Consider the following 17,285-nt stretch of genomic DNA (forward strand, 5'->3'; position numbering starts at 1 on the left):
AGACAGAAACACTGTCCATCACACACTTTAAGACAGAAACACTATCCATCACCCATTTGAAGACAGAAACACTATCCATCACTCACTTGAAGACCGAAACACTATCCATAACCGACTTGAAACCAGAAACACTATCAATCAACCACTTGAAACCAGAAACACTATCCATCACCCTTTTAAAGAGAGAAATACTATCCATCACTCACTTGAAGACAGAAACCATATCCATCACACACTTGAAGACAGAAACACTATCCATCAACCACTTGAAGACAGAAACCATATCCATCAGCCACGTGAAGACAGAAACACTATCCATCACCCATTTGAAGAGAGAAATACTATCCATCACCAACTTGAAACCAGAAACACTATCCATAACCCAATTGAAGACAGGAACACTATCAAACACCAACTTGAAACCAGAAACACTATCCATCATCCACTTAAAGACATAAATACTATCCATCAACCACTTGAACACAGAAACACTATCCATCACCCATTTGAAGATAAAAACACTACCCATCACCCATTTGAAGACAGAAACACTATCCATCACCCACTCGAAGACAGAAACACTATCCATCAACCACATGAAGACAGAAACACTGTCCATAACCGACTTGAACACAGAAACACTATACATCACCCACTTAAAGACATAAATACTATCCATCAACCACTTGAAGACAGAAACACTATCCATCACCCACTTGAAGACAGAAACACTATCCATCAACCACATGAAGACAGAAACACTGTCCATAACCAACTTGAACACAGAAACACTATCCATCACCCATTTGAAGATAAAAACACTATCCATCACCCATTTGAAGACAGAAACCATATCCATTACCCACGTGAAGACAGAAACACTATCCATCAACCACTTGAAGACAGAAACACTATCCATCACCCATTTGAAGACAGAAACACCGTCCATCACACACTTGAAGACAGAAATACTATCTATCACCCACCTGAAGACAGAAACACTATCCATCACCCAGTTGAAGACAGAAACCATATCGATCCGCCACTTGAAGACAGAAACACTATCCATCACCCACTTGAAGACAGAAACACTATCCATCACCCACTTGAAGACAGAAACCATATCCATCACCCACTTGAAGACAGAAACACTATCCATCACCCACGTGAAGACAGAAACACTATCCATCACCCACGTGAAGACAGAAACACTATCCATCACCCATTTGAAGACAGAAACCATATCCATCAACCGATGGAAGACAGAAACACTATCCATCACCCACTTGAAGACAGAAACCATATCCATCACCCACTTGAAGACAGAAACACTATCCATCAACCACTTGAAACCAGAAACACTATCCATCACCCACGTGAAGACAGAAACACTATCCATCACCCATTTGAAGACAGAAACCATATCCATCAACCGATGGAAGACAGAAACACTATCCATCACCCACTTGAAGACAGAAACCATATCCATCACCCACTTGAAGACAGAAACACTATCCATCAACCACTTGAAACCAGAAACACTATCCATCACCCACGTGAAGACAGAAACACTATCTGTCAGCTATTTGATACGACTGATTTTGTTAAAGGCAATATCAGTGTGTGTATTTGCAGTTGACCCATAAAAGAGAAAAGGATCAGAATATGTTACAAACAGACTTAACCTTTTTTGCTCATTTCTGTTGCTGGAACGTTGCTAAAATGTCCTTAAACCATTTGTATATATATATTAGCAAAGGTCAGACATTAATAAAACATCACAATCGTTTTGCTCTTTACTTGCCATAGATGGTGCCAATATGAAGTGGCAACCAGCATTCTTAATACAAAATACAATGCATATGTCTTTTATCCGTCGTTTTTAGACAGTGCCCGGATTAACGTCTCATATTTTGTCCATATTTGAAAATTTCAGCCGTCGTCGGGAAATGTTAAACCAACATGCATTTTCCTTCCCTCAAAACAACATTGTGTATACAAAAGCATCGGGTGTTGATGAAACAAGGATGATCACCAAGCTGTACAAAAAGCAGGATGATGTGGATCTTTCAATTTCCCCTTCATGTTGAGCGATGTATCATCAATTATCAGATACGGTGTCTACATTTCTTAACTGCTCAGGCACTTAATAACATATGTTGAATGCGGCGTTAAACCCTAACAAACTCACTCACTCTTTTATCTGAACATCAAAATGCATAGTCAATGACTAAACGTATGCAAGGTTGTTCTTTCTCCTCCTTATAGTAAATAATTCAATTGTTTTAGATCAATCATATATTTTACACAATTTCTTTGTTTTATTCATTTATTTTTTATTTTTTATTTTTTGATGTGTGTGTTTGCGGGGGGAGCATTGCAGCTCATATGAAACGCCGTATTTTATTAATGTTAGTTAGTGAGTACATGCACGTAAGCGAATTGATCAGAATTCTTAAAGTTTCTAACGTGAAGATATGACATCTTACAACAAACAGGAAATGCTATGACGCTGGCAACGCTGAGGGCTTCCTATTTCATTTGCACGTTTGAAATAAGTGACCTCTTGTCAAATATCAATTTTAATCGCTTTCGTTTGATATTAATATTCACAAGTAAATTTGACGATCTGACATTTTATTTATGATTATTAGTTGTAGAAATGTGGAATACTACACATGGATGGGAGAAAAACAGAAAAAAAACCTTGAACGCCAATGACGTCATTGATATTTCTAGCCGACATCATATCCATGTACCTGGAATTTTGTTGAGTGCAACAAACAAAATTTAAGTTCCCAATAACGCCGGTATGTCTTGTGTAGATAATATACTGCTGCGGAAAAGAAAATACATACCCATGTTTGATGGTTCAAGCAATGAACAAACAAGAAATGGTTATTCGATGGTGATGTATTTGATACTGGTATTATTGGTGTGTTTTTGCCTTTTTCTGAAGTATTTCAGCGACAGTTTTCAGCCTATGACGTCACAAGTGATTCAGGCTGTAGGCGTTTATCACTTGGATGAGACCCACGAGCACTGTGCTGGGAGCCTGAATACTCGATCCCGTTAGTAGCCTCTTACAAGCATGGGTTGCTGAAGATCAATGTATATTCGGATCTTCATGGGTTCCATTAAATGTAACTGCAAGACGTTAAGGTCCCGGATTGCATTTACAAACCGCCGTCATATATTTGGAATATTGCTAAGTGCGGCGTTAAACAACAAACAAACAAATAATGTAACTGCAAGACACGAGACAGAAACCGCCTTGGTATAATTTAATTTGAAACTCTAATACTGTAAATGTACGTTGTTGTTTTTGATTTTGTTGTTGTTGTTGTTGTTGTGACAAAGCCATAACAGGTGGTACTATTGGCGGTGTACTATCTTCTGCAGTGGATATATCGGTTTTTTCTTAAACTAAAAAATATTTATTAAAAAACGGAATAATCGCTCTTACTGATGCGTTAGCAATGGAACCATCCTGTGTTTGAGGTTTTACCACAATGAAAATGTTTTCCGAAACAGGGCGCGCTTAAAGTATTGATTGATTAAGGTTTTACTCCGCTTTTAGCAATATTCAAGCAATATCACGATTGGGGAAACCAGACATGGGCTTCACACATTGTACCTATGTGAGGAATCGAAGCCGGGCTTTCGGCGTGACGAGCGAACACTTTAACCACTAGGCTACCCGGCCGCCCCCTTCGGCTGTAAGCGTCATTGTTCTGAAAGCGGAAATGAACTAAAGAGATGGTGAGCTATGTGAGTTACAGTCCTGTCGCCTGGAGACCTCCACCTCAGCTAGAATCTATATTTATTTTTGATATTGTTCGTTTCACATGGTGTTAACCTAACAGTATCAAAGGGGTGTGTATATATATATATATATATATATATATATATATATATATATATATATATATATATATATATATATACTTTTATTTACATTAGCGTCACGATCAAAGAGAAATATTTCTGACAATAACAATAATAAAAATGTTGAGAGCATAAAGCATGTTCAATATTTTATGGTATGTTTTACGACTCTTTGGAGATCTTAGTGGCGTGTAATTGCGGTAAAGGTTGAGGAAAATCTATATGGGCAACATGCCACATCACATTTATACATTATCCTTTGCTCTGACTGCAACTCTCATTTTCGGCATCATGAAATGTTTATTACATTGTATATCGCACGAATAAAGTTAATCAAAGTGTCTAAAGAAGCCCACTGTGTCTGACCCCGACTAGGGTATTAAAATAATTAGAGTCAGTACGTGCACAATAGATGATGTTTAAGCGATGGAGTGTATATCAGTTAGCGTTGCACCTGCTATTGTAGACAGATTGCAGTCATTCGTGTTGGGATCTGTTCTAAATACTGTAATTTTCACCAAGTTCTATTTAGTGTCATGAAAGATTTCTTACCCAAACAGTTACAGAATATGATTTATTTCATATCACCATTATACGGAAATACACAAATGTATATGACGAAAGCGTTTACAGTATGTACTCACTAGCACTACGGGTACCTGGGGTTGCATTTTCGCGAAAGTCTGGTGTCATCACTGGTATCATCACTGGCGTCATCACTGATTTTCAGTGATCCGTTCATGTAATTTTCATCACTATTCTCGCCAGGTTTGTTTGCTTGTTTGCTGTTTAAAGCTGCACTCAGCAATATTCCACCATTATAACGGCGGTCTGTAAATAATCGAATCTGGACCAGACAATCCACTGAATGCCATCATTACCATCGATCCACGCAATTTGAATACGGTGACATGCATCAACCAAGTCAGCGAGCCTGACCACCCGATCCCGTTAGTCGCCTCTTACGACAAACATGGGTTGCTGAAGACCTTTTCTTACCCAGATCTTCACGGGTCTTACGCAAAGTGGAATCTGTTTGGACAGATAATCGAGATAAACGCTGTCGTTTTATATTTAATGCCGCTTGAACATTTTTTTTTTCAAATGAGTCAGTGAAGAAAACCCCAAGTGATTCAGGCTGTAGACGTTTATCACTCGGATGAGACCCACGAGCACTGTGCTGACAAACGAAGGTTGGTAATTCGGACCACACTTCAGCGGATCATAGTGCTGCCAAGGTACGCAGCTCTGCACCCTGAAGCAGACCTGTGTAACATAGTGTCGCCATCACTGTCAAGATCCAGCAACAGCAATGCTCGAAGAAATCATTATTTTTAATCACGTTCATTGAATCTTTTTCAGAACAAAAATCAATATAGACAAAGACCTAGAGCGTCTTATCGATTTACCTTGAGTTTCGCAAGTTACCAATGACTTCAGTACTAATCATTCAGACGATATATATGGAAAATCGTCTTTGTTTGTCAAAACCAATCATATTAATGTTGTTATAATCAAATTGAATGTATATATTCCAACAACACATTAACAAGGAACGTCACGAAATGATACTGGCATAGCCGCTGGGTCTGCTACCCGCGGGGGATTCCGAGTTGCAATATGACCACAATCACCTACATGTTTGTCTCTTGAATAAATGGATCGGGTGTTCACCGTAACCAAATTGCAGGCATGGTCCAAGAAAGGAGCCAGTCATTAACAGAGATCAAGACATCTACCTATCCGGCGTCTACTCGACTGTGCTTTAATCATATAATCATCCTGTCATCAAGCGCAAATGGACATTTTGATTACCTTAAATCTTAGTGTTACCATAGTCAGCTCCTTGTCATCAGCACTACACTATCATTGTTCTTATTTGGCTTCCCTTCCGTTAATCCCATTGGCTTCGTCATTATACTGATGTCTTGTTTTACTGTTTTTAATCGTACTCACGTTCCTCCATACACTCGGTGGGGGCACGGGTGGCCAAGTCGTCTAAGGCGCCGCGATTCGCTGTGCAGAGTTGCGTCCCTTGGGCACTCCAGAAACCTATGGTGGTGGGTTCGAATCCCGCTTCACCCCGATTATGTTTCTGGGTTTGTCAGCACCATACCCGTGCTCGTGGGTTTCACCGAAGTGGTAAACGTCTGAGACCTGCATCACTTCGGGCTTTCCTCCCACATTAAGCTGACACGCCGTGATATAACTGGAATACTGTTAAAAGCGGCGTAAAACCCAACTCACTCACTCACTCACTCACTCACCCATACATATCAATCAATTGGTAAGTTAAAATGTGACGTCATCGGCATTATCTCAGCCATAGAGCGACGAGACCAAGTTAAAATATTCACAATTTAGTTATTTATTCAAAGTTATATTTAAAAACAATTTATAAGACATATTCGAGCATACGATATTTAAAACAATTTATGAAACATATTTCACCTCGCCATCCCCAGGGATCATGGGGACTTAGAGTACCTCTGATTCCTGCATGATACCCCAGCAGGATTTACGTCATCATTTTAGCTACTGCTGGTTGTGCGAAATACTAGCCAATATTAAAAAAATACTCGGCAATGAGTTGGCTTAAAAACACTGGTTGGTGATATTTACATCGATTATGATAGGATGACGTGTCACACGGGGACAATGATTTTACAGTACTTTAGCCTCCTTCAGACAATGTAAGTTAATAATAGCATCACATCAAATTTAAAAACAAGCATTTAATTATTCACATACATATTTAAAATTTATAATACAGATCAATTTCTTTCAAGTAATGTAAGACGAGATGCCCGCTTACACGGAAAAGGAGATCTTTCAGATTTGATAATGTGAGTCCCTTGCGATTGCAAAGTCCACAATAACAATCAATTGGATAGAAACCTAAAAAGGTAATTGGCTACAGTTTCTCCTACTACGTATCTGCCTTGCGTCTTATACGTCACGGAAAAGATGTGTTTTGAGTAGTGATTTAAAAGATTCAAAAGCTTTAGAAAGTCTGACATTAACTCAAAACGATTACTCAGTTTTAACATGGTGAAAGGAGGAGAGGGAGCCATGAAACGTCGTTACAAGGAATAAAAGAAGTTATGTAATAATACATAAATCTTATCCCTACATAAAGAAGTAGGATAATAATAGGACTATCACGCTCGCAATAAAGTCAAAGCCACACATACTTATGCTAGCTGTACCCGTCCCGTATTTATTTGGTGTGGATCGCAATATGGCTGCAATATTGCCGATGCGATGTAAAATTTTAACTCACTCACTCACTATTTGGTGTGGATGATTGGACGAAACAAGAAATTCACGGATATGACACCCTTATACGAAGAATCATATCAGACAATAGACCCCACCACCCTCATTCGTCCCTCAATCGCTTATATTTACCAGTTATGATGAGAGGACGTGGTTTGACTTATGTGGAGACAGAATTGTATTGTGCACTTTTTGCACACATTTATTTGTCTGATGATCCTCCTCTGAATCGTGTCTTGTCTCATGATGAAAACAAGAGAGTTTTCTTAAACGAGCCAAGGATGAGGGGCATATTATCATTGTCAGTGTTGATTTTGTTGATGGTTGTGTACTGCTGGACGGTACAGATATGAGTGTCAACCAAGCGAAGTGCGATGTCAAGTCGGCAGTGAGTTGAGAAGGCCAGCAACCCCGCAGAGTCCTTCGGCTGGCGTAAAAAGTGAAACAGAAGGTTTTCTGTTTGCAGCTCAGATCCAGCCACTTTCCACTCGAAACCGTCAATGTGTGATTTTGCATCAAAATGTAAATATGAACTGTAGATTATGCACGACCCAGAATATGTAGGGCATCTTTGAAAATAATAAAATCAAAATTCTTTTGAATAGGCCCGTGTACAACCTCGGTCCTATCCAGGTCAACAAACCTGATCTTGCCCATTTTGATAAATCCAGTGAAATCATTTATATCATTGCATTTTCGGACCCTTTTGACACTTATGCGATTGACAAGATTTAGAAAAAGCATGGCAAATATGCAGACCTCGCTTCCAAAATCTCCCAATCAATTGACTGACATTGGGAGAGTACCCAGGTTTGCTGCCAGTAATACAGCCCTTCTGACAATCTGGGAGTGTTCGAAAAGTTCTGGGTGGGTTTGACTAGGCAGCACTTCCTGGGAGAAGTCCCATTCGCTGTCTGCGTGTAGAGTGGGCAAGGGCCCTGAGCTTATGGTCCGCCTAACCAGCCTGACTGAGCCAGGATCATCCAAACCCCCCTTGCTGCAATTATGTGCAACAGATGGCTTTTTTGAAGTGTCTTAAACTGGGATTTAACTGCAAAATATGATTTTTTTTAAGGAACCTGTTAGGTCTACTTGTGCCCAATGTAATATTATTACACTTTAACCTTCAGAGAAAACGAGAAAGTGAGTGAGTTTGGTTTAACGCCGCTTTTAACAGTATTCCCGTTATATCACAGCGTGTCAGCTTAATGTGGGAGGAAAGCCCGAAGTGATGCAGGTTTCAGACGTATACCACTAGTTGAAACCCATGTGCACGGCCATGGTGCTGACAAACCCAGAAACATAATCAGTGCGAATCGGGATTCGAACCCACAATCGTAGGTTTCTGGCGTGCCCAGGGGACGCAACTCTGCACAGCGAATCGCGGCGCCTTAGACGACTTGGCCACCCGTGCCCCCGAAACCGAGAGAAGCTATGAGTAAAGTGCTGCATTCAATGTCATAAATTAGTAACATAATAACAGTTCACATCTCTGTTGGGGGATATTGATAAACCTGAAAAGGATTGTCCGTGTCCTTTAGGGTTCTGACTTTATTCACTGCATTACGTCTGTTATATTAGTGCAAGATACGCATTTACATTGTGAAGGGGGCTGTTAGGTAAAGAACGAAGCAAAGCGACAATGCGTTAGTGCAACAAAGTGATACCTCTGAATACAGGATATATCCTTTCGTTGCTGTGTTGGTTGGTTGGTTGGTTTGTTGTTTAACGCCGCACTTAGCAATATTCCAGCTATATGACGGCGGTCTGTAAATAATCGAGTCTGGACCAGACAATCCAGTGATTGACAGCATGAGCATCGATCCACGCAATTGGGATCGATGACATGTATCAACCAAGTCAGCGAGCCTGATCACCCGATCCCGTCAGTCGCCTTTTACGACAAGCATTGTGTGCCTTTTACGGCAAGTATTGGTTGCTGAAGACCTATTCTATCCCGGAATCTTCACGGGTTTCGTTGCTGTGTAATTTAATGAATCTTGACCTGTTTACCTTGACCTTGACATTCATTCAAGACAGATGCTAACAGTAGGGCAGCACATCGTTGGTGTCATGACTATCCTTGCAGTGATTTGTGTGATCGGTTCTTGATTTTGTCGCTTCCGGTCTTTTTTATTTATAAACGTATATATAAAAAAAACCGCCCGTATGTGCACTGGTCTGTACTCAGGGTATTCAACTTTTTGTATAAGAGGATTGTATAAATCATTTCAATGAAAAAAGGAATATGGTTTGTGTGCATTGTGTTGTTTAACTCCGCACTCAGCAATGTTCCAGCAATATAAGTAAAGTAAATAATAAAGTCTGGATCAAACAGTCATCCAGTGATTGACATTATGAACACTAGTTTACGTAATTCGGATACAATGACATGTATCTTATACGACAAGCATGGGTTTATGTAGATAAATTCTAACCCGGATCTTCACGGGTTTAATTACAACCGTGATACATGAGGTCAGTCACCGTGTTAACTGCTTGGCTTTCCCAAATAAATGATAGTATTTAACGTGTTCAAATTTGTCAGACCATTTGGATTAAACGTGAATATATCAGAGAATATGATAAATGACTTGTTAATGGATAACAAGGTGCGCATTTACGTATTCCCCACCAATGTGCAGCAAAGTTCGGTGAAAGGAAGAGACGAACAATTTTATATCTTCATCACAGCATATTAAATACAAGCTACAAAACCATTTCCATAATCATAAGAAATCTCTGCTGAAAAAAGCAGAGTCCATTGTTCTATTCCCACTGCATCATAAGTCTGTGTTTATGAATCACTATCAAATAGTGACGATACCAAGTTTTCGCGAAACGGTGAACGTATCTTTCCTCGCCGGTGAGACTCGTCACAAACACATGCAGAGACAAGTGAACTTTTCACATGAGAATAAAACCGGGGACATATGGTTCTGGTTAATATGGGAATTTCATCGAACATCACATTCGTCACTTATGCGTCAAATTTGAAAACGTCCTCGGCATGTTTGCAATGAAACGTTTTGAAAGTTTTTCTTAGGAATGTCGTGACCCAAATTTTACCTCTTCTGAGCAAGAGTCGTATGACGCTCTTTTGAATCTTCGCATAAAGTGGAAACTCAGTTGTGCCTAAAAAGTTGTGAAATGACACGAAAGGCTTGAGCGGTGGAACTTTGCTCTACATAAAGCGAAAGGTGACCGTAGGAAAATTGAAGTCATCCCTTTTGTCATCCAATTTTGTGGCTGTTTTTTTGTCTCTCTGGATCGTTATGCAAAGAAGAATAGGGAATTTTCTATTTGACCAATATTCTCTTGTTTTCATTTTGCAAACCCGAGCAGATATTCCTATAAAGAACACAGATCAACAAGTGATGCCTACGTCTTGACTTAGTGCCCTATCCTCAAAAATGAAGATCTCCAGCATTTCGCATATTGTCTTCAGAGGAAACATTTGGGTTTTGTTTGACAAAATGTCCTGAACCTTTGAAAGTAGAAAGGAAACAATAGTAATGGTCAACACGTTTCGTGACAAACGCCACATGGGTGAAATTGTGGCACAGTTTGGATGAGGATGTACTTGGTGGAAACAACGTTACGTACATTGCTTCAAGATACACATATCCTGTCATGTATCAAATGGTTTCTTGCTGATAAAACGGGTTACAGCAGCAGAGCTGAAGACCTCCTGCTGCTCCCTCAGGCACAAGTACGATCACATTACTTCCAGACTCCCCAGCTCACACTGGCTTCCTGTGCGATACAGAATCACTTTCAAAATTCCCCGCTTAACCTACCAGTGTTTGTCAGGCGATGCTCCACTCTATTTGCGTGACCTACTGAAGACCTACGTACCGGCTCCTACACCCAGGTCTGAATCGTACCATCTCCTCTGTGTAACACAAGTAGACTGTCGGCTATCACCGTCGCTCCTTTTGCCGTCTCCCACTGGAACTTAAAGTTTTCACCAACTTTCCAAACGCCAATATTATTATATACAGACTAAAATAACGAATGCAGCGAAGAGGGTTTTGGTGATCCTGGCACAGTCAGGCTGGTTAGGCTCATCATCACCTCCGGGTCTTTGCCCCCTCTACACGCAGCCCAGATAGCGAAAGGGACTTCTTCCAGGACGCGCTGCCTTGTCAAACCCACCGAGAACATTTCGGAGAAAATCAACACTGACATTGCGATTGTGTCCCACATTCTTGGGTCGTGTTCGAAAACTGTGGACTGCCTTGTTTTCATCATGAGTCTTGACATGCTTCACCAGAGGATCATCAGACAAATAAATATGTGCAAAAGTGCACAAAACAATTCTATCATGAAGAGCCCCAACGTTTATCAAACCACGCCCTTCCATAATGATTGGTAAATGTAAGCGATTGAGGGAAGAGTGAGGGATCTATTGTCTGACATGATTCTTCGTGTGAGGGTGTCAATATCAACAACACCAAAATAATATGAAAGGACGGGTTCAGCATAAGTATTTGTGGCTTTAACTTTACTGCGAGAGTTCAGCTCTGAACTCCAGACTTTAAGTATACATTTGTTCTCTGCCCGAAGTTTGTCCTTGTTAATGGCACTCTGGAGTTTGTCCCTAATCTGCATCCCTAAGTACGTGTAGACCTGAATTTCCACGAGTTGGTCAATAATTTCTCATCCGAGTAAACTGACTGACCCTCCCTCTTCTACTTTGCCACATATCAGATGAAGAATGTTGCACTTGTCGAGTCCAAAGGACATGCTGATATCATTAGAAAAGGACTCGACAAGAAGAATCTGTTTAGTGTGGATCCTCTATTGGCAATACGTTCAAGGTCATCCATGTAAAGGAGGTGACTTATCATTACAGTAAACTACGGTTATAACGAACTGAAAGGGACCACTGATTTAAGTTCGTAATAACCGTATTTCGCTATAAGCATATAAACAGCATTTATACATCAAATGGCCGGGGCTAAAAAATAAGTTCGTCATATCCGTCAGTTCGTTATAAACGTGTTCGTTATAAACGTAGTTTACTGTATTATTATTATTAACAACGTGGTTTCAGTTATATGCAGTCATTAGAGACAATTCGGTGAGGAAAGTCTATACTGAGATAGGTCATTAAAAGGTATCACGTTTTTAGTATCAGGTTACCAGAAACACAGAATCCAATGCGCCAACCTCTCAGCACTAAGTAATGCCATGATTTATGTGTTGTCATCCTTTAAAAAGAGTGGGATATAATACATTCACTTACTAAAGTTGACATCAGAAGACGCTGGTTAGTACTGTATCGTCAATCATACCAGCCTCGGTAACCTTTACATTTTATTTTTTTTGGTTTTATACAAAATATATTGGAGACTGGTTGGTCAATATGGTTGACCTACTATTATATATACGGACAAAGTATAAGGGATCGTGGATATTTTGGGTGAGTTTTTTTTTGGAGTGAAGGCTGAACACACAAGTTAATAAATATACTGAGGGAAACAAATAAGGGAACACCATTTCATTGCAGTGTCCCTTTGTTTATTCCCAGATTTTTACCCGAAGTGACATCCATAGTTTGGGAACAAAACCTGGAAAACAATAAAGGAGCATTTGTATTTTCATGTGTTCCCTTATTTGTTTCCCTCAGTATATCTAGCCACCAAACTATCCATGATCCCTGACTTTTATCAGTATATATTTTTCAAGCTAGGAGCTTAAATAACCATCAGATGAAGAAATTCTTAATTAAACATCTTGCGTATTGCTGTTGTCATGTTTGGACGCGCTATAGCACGAACAGGTTGTTAATGCGTATACAAAGATATGTCAACAATGCCCGTGTTGGCGAAGCATATATCAATATGCATGCGCAACCATATGCGGCACCGCTTTCGGTTTGGTCTGTGTAATTAACGAAAGAAAGATGTTATTTATTTACACTTGAATGTATATTTAACTAGGGTAATAAATACAATACCACACTCATTCTCCTTGAAAACTCCAGAACTTTCTATGGTCTCTCAACTTGCTATCGCTCGGTGATCAGATCGCATAGAAAATCCAGTCATTTCGTAAAACGGTAGCTGTCTGGTGAACTTTGCAGTATCTTACCGAGCGATACCACAGAAATTCCACTCGTTTCATAAAAATAGGTATCCAACGACAACGACAAGCTAGTATCCAATGTATTATACCGTTCCTACTCCTAAACGTCAAACATGGCACTGTAAGACCTTAACAATACTGTTTTATGATGAACGTATTCCAAAAATGATTTAACGTCTATTTTATTGATAGAAACATTAAATGTTTGGGTTTAGTCATTCTGACTGCAGAAAATGTAGTCTGCCTGTATCCTTTTGGGTATATATTTAACTTGCAAGAATCCCCACACCTGGGACAGATATTTTGTTTAACGATTCAAGCCATGTGGCAGAAATATTGACCTCCTTTCTCTACGTTTTGTTTCTATCCCTAGGGGTGCGCTATACACGGCAGTGCTGTTGAGTGCCAAACTTGCTAGTACGGAGAGTTCAAAGCTATCAGAGGCATTGCAGATCACAACGCTGAGTGGAGAACTAATTTAAAAAAATGGGTTGCCAAGTTCATATATGTATACGGTGGCAAACCAGTCTACACAAACAAACTCTCAGTAACACATATTTGAACAAATCGATGTCCTCACATAGCTGATCAAGTTTCAAGTCGCGACAGAGTTTATTGTAATGCGAAAAGGTTCAGCAGGGATAATGATTGAAGAATCGTTTGGCATTTATTTCACAGGCCTGTACACAGATGAAAAGTGAACTGAAACAGTAATCATATATCTTTGACATTCAATTCATGTAAAATTGGAAAAGAGTTTTTCGTTGAAAGACAGGTGAGGTTAAATGGGGTTTAACGTCGCGTTCAAGATTATTGCATATAGCGACCTGCATGCACGTCTGTGTGTGTGTGTGTGTGTGTGTGTGTGTGTGTGTGTGTGTGTGTGTGTGTGTGTGTGTGTGTGTGTGTGTGTGTGTGGTTGCTGGTACTAGTCCGGACTGATGCCGATTTAAAGTGCTAGCTCACTGAGATACCATGCCGCAGTTTAACATGAATAACCAACTCAAACACTGCGCCGAACCGACCAGTCCTCGTTTTAGCCCCTTAATGCCGTGCGCCAGACAGGGTAACGACAAGTACCATCTTTTAACGTCTTTTGGTATGACGCGGCCGGGGATGGAACCCTGACCTTCCACTCTCCCGGCGGACGCTCTACCACCAGACCACGTAGGCGGTATACAGAAACGGTTAACCATAAACTTTTGTCTACTTTGTCTTCCGTTAACTTCTAAGAAGTGCCTTTCAAGTTATAAATTTCAATTCGATATTCTAGGGTAGCGTATGACGACAACAATAGTCATCAATACCACAGGACATGTTCGTAGGGTAATGAGTTAAGACCATGCAATAACATTGTATTTGAAAGTAGATGCTGCGTGTCTTGTAGTTGTGTTCTTCACGACTGATTGCTGCTTAATATGGCGTCATGAAACTTAATTCTTTCGTCACTGGAAGTAATCGCAAGGTTTATCTTACACGACTATTACACACAGAGTGTTAGATATTAAGCCACACGTAGCATTTTAGTCATCTAGTGACACAACTAATTAATCAAACCGTAGTCATCGAACAAATGTTTTAGAGAATCAGTCTTTCACTTGTAAGGTTTCAAATGCTTCTAACACAGTTAGTAAGTACTGAAATATTTCTTTCATTGAGGTAGAAAAGGACACCCACAATCGTTTCTTATTTGTTTGTACTCTTTCCTTGAAGTAGAGACACGGTTAATGTTTTAATTACTTCCAATTTTGTTATTTAAGTTGTCTCTTTTACTTTAAACACCAATTTAAAGGACACTGACATTTTGTCCAACGATTCTGGCCCTGAGTGTATTTACATCACGTGTTATTATACATTACCACGTGTAATTATTTTGTCTTTAAACGGTTCCAACTTTGAAATTTCTACCGTTCCCGCGATTGCAATGTAGGCCATTTAGGCGATACTTGAAATCAGCATGATAACACACATATTATTTCTTTTGGGGGTAGTGCTTACCAATTATGCTCTTCTAACGGTACTATCATAATCATAGGATTTTACTGTCCGATATGTGTATGTCTTATGACGCTAATAGCATCCCTCATTGTCAAGAACTATGGGGTTTTTCTTCCGCGAAACATGGTGGTTATAGGCCGTGAGTTTCAGTTCGCGTTTACACTGTATTCATACTGTTTAGCCGTCACTCCGTCATTATTCGTACTCCAATGAACGTCCCTAAAGTGAAGTTTTAGTTAAACGTTAATACTTTTTTAATAGTGTCAAAGGACAAAGAATACGTGTTTCTTTCATTAAAACACAATTACTTTAGCCTTTTTATGCCACGTTAAAAGTTGTAATTATGTGAATTTACAATGATAATTATGACAATTAATCAGGTTACATATGCTAGACAAGAATATAATATGCACAACAAAAGAAAGTGTACGTCGTAAAACAACTGTGATTTTCAGTATATGATATATATGGTAAGTGCACGTCTGTTTAACCTGGAAAACATACAATACTAAATACACGGCAAGACCCGATAGTGCTGCAGGGCATGCTATTTCAAATGTATCACATGTATGTTTATGTTTCTGCCTGTTGTATTTCCCTGTGTTTCTGCCTGCTGTATTTCCCTGTGTTTCAGCCTGTAGTATTTCCCTGGGTTTCACCCTTTTGTATTTCCCTGTGTTTCATCCTGTGGTATTTCCCTGTGTTGCAGCGTGTTGTATTTCCCTGTGTTTCCGCCTGTTGTATTTCCCTTCGTTGCAGCGTGTTGTATTTCCCTGTCACGTTTGTATTTCCCTCTTTCAGTCTGTTCTATTTCCCTGTGTTTCAGCGTGCTGTATTTTCCTGTCACAACATGTTTGATTCTCCTGTGCTTCAGCCTGTTGTATTTCCCTGATTTTTAGCCCGTTGTATTTCCCTGTCACAACCTGTTGTGTTTCAATGCGTTTCTGTCTGTTGCATTTCCCTGTGTTTCAGCATGCTGTATTTCCCTGTGTTTCCGCCTGTTGTATTTCCCTGTGTTGCAGTGTGTTGTATTTTTATTTGTGTTTCTACCTGTTGTATTTTCCTGTACATGTGTTTCTGCCTGTTGTATTTCCCTGTCGCAACCTGTTGTATTTCCCTGTGTTGCAGCGTGTTGTATTTCCCTGTCGCAACCTGTTGTATTTCCCTGTGTTTCAGCTTGTTGTATTTCCCTGTGTTTCAGCCTGTTGTATTTCCCTGTCACGGTTGTATGTCCCTGTTGTATTTCTCTGTTTCAGTCTGTTGTATTTCCCTGTGTTTCAGTGTGCTGTATTTTCCTGTGTTTCAGCCTGTTGTATTTCCATGTTTTTTTAGCCCGTTGTATGACCCCGTCACAACCTGCTGTTTTTCCCTGTGTTTCTGCCTGATGTATTTCCCTGTTTTTCTGAGCCCGTTGTATTACCCCATCACAACCTATTGTTTTTCCCTGTGTTTCAGCATGTTGTATTTCCCTGTGTTTCAGCATGTTGTATTTCCCTATATTTCAACCTGTTGTATTTCCCTGTGTTTTCGCCTCTTGTATTTCCTTGTGTTTCAGCATGCTGTATTTCCCTGTGTTTCAACCTGTTGTATTTCCCTGTGTTTCTGCCTGTTTATATTTCCCTGTGTTTCAACCTGTTGTATTTCCCTGTGTTTCAACCTGTTGTATTTCCCTGTGTTTCAACCTGTTGTATTTCCCTGTGTTGCAGCGTGTTGTATTTCCCTGTCGCAACCTGTTGTATTTCCCTGTGTTTCAGCTTGTTGTATTTCCCTGTGTTTCAGCCTGTTGTATTTCCCTGTCACGGTTGTATGTCCCTGTTGTATTTCTCTGTTTCAGTCTGTTGTATTTCCCTGTGTTTCAGCGTGCTGTATTTTCCTGTGTTTCAGCCTGTTGTATTTCCATGTTTTTTTAGCCCGTTGTATGACCCCGTCACAACCTGCTGTTTTTCCCTGTGTTTCTGCCTGATGTATTTCCCTGTTTTTCTTAGCCCGTTGTATTACCCCATCACAACCTGTTGTTTTTCCCTGTG

Source organism: Haliotis rufescens, unplaced genomic scaffold, assembly GCF_023055435.1.
Source record: "Haliotis rufescens isolate VD_foot unplaced genomic scaffold, xgHalRufe1.0.p SCAF_9, whole genome shotgun sequence".
NCBI classification, from domain to species: Eukaryota; Metazoa; Mollusca; class Gastropoda; order Lepetellida; family Haliotidae; genus Haliotis; species Haliotis rufescens.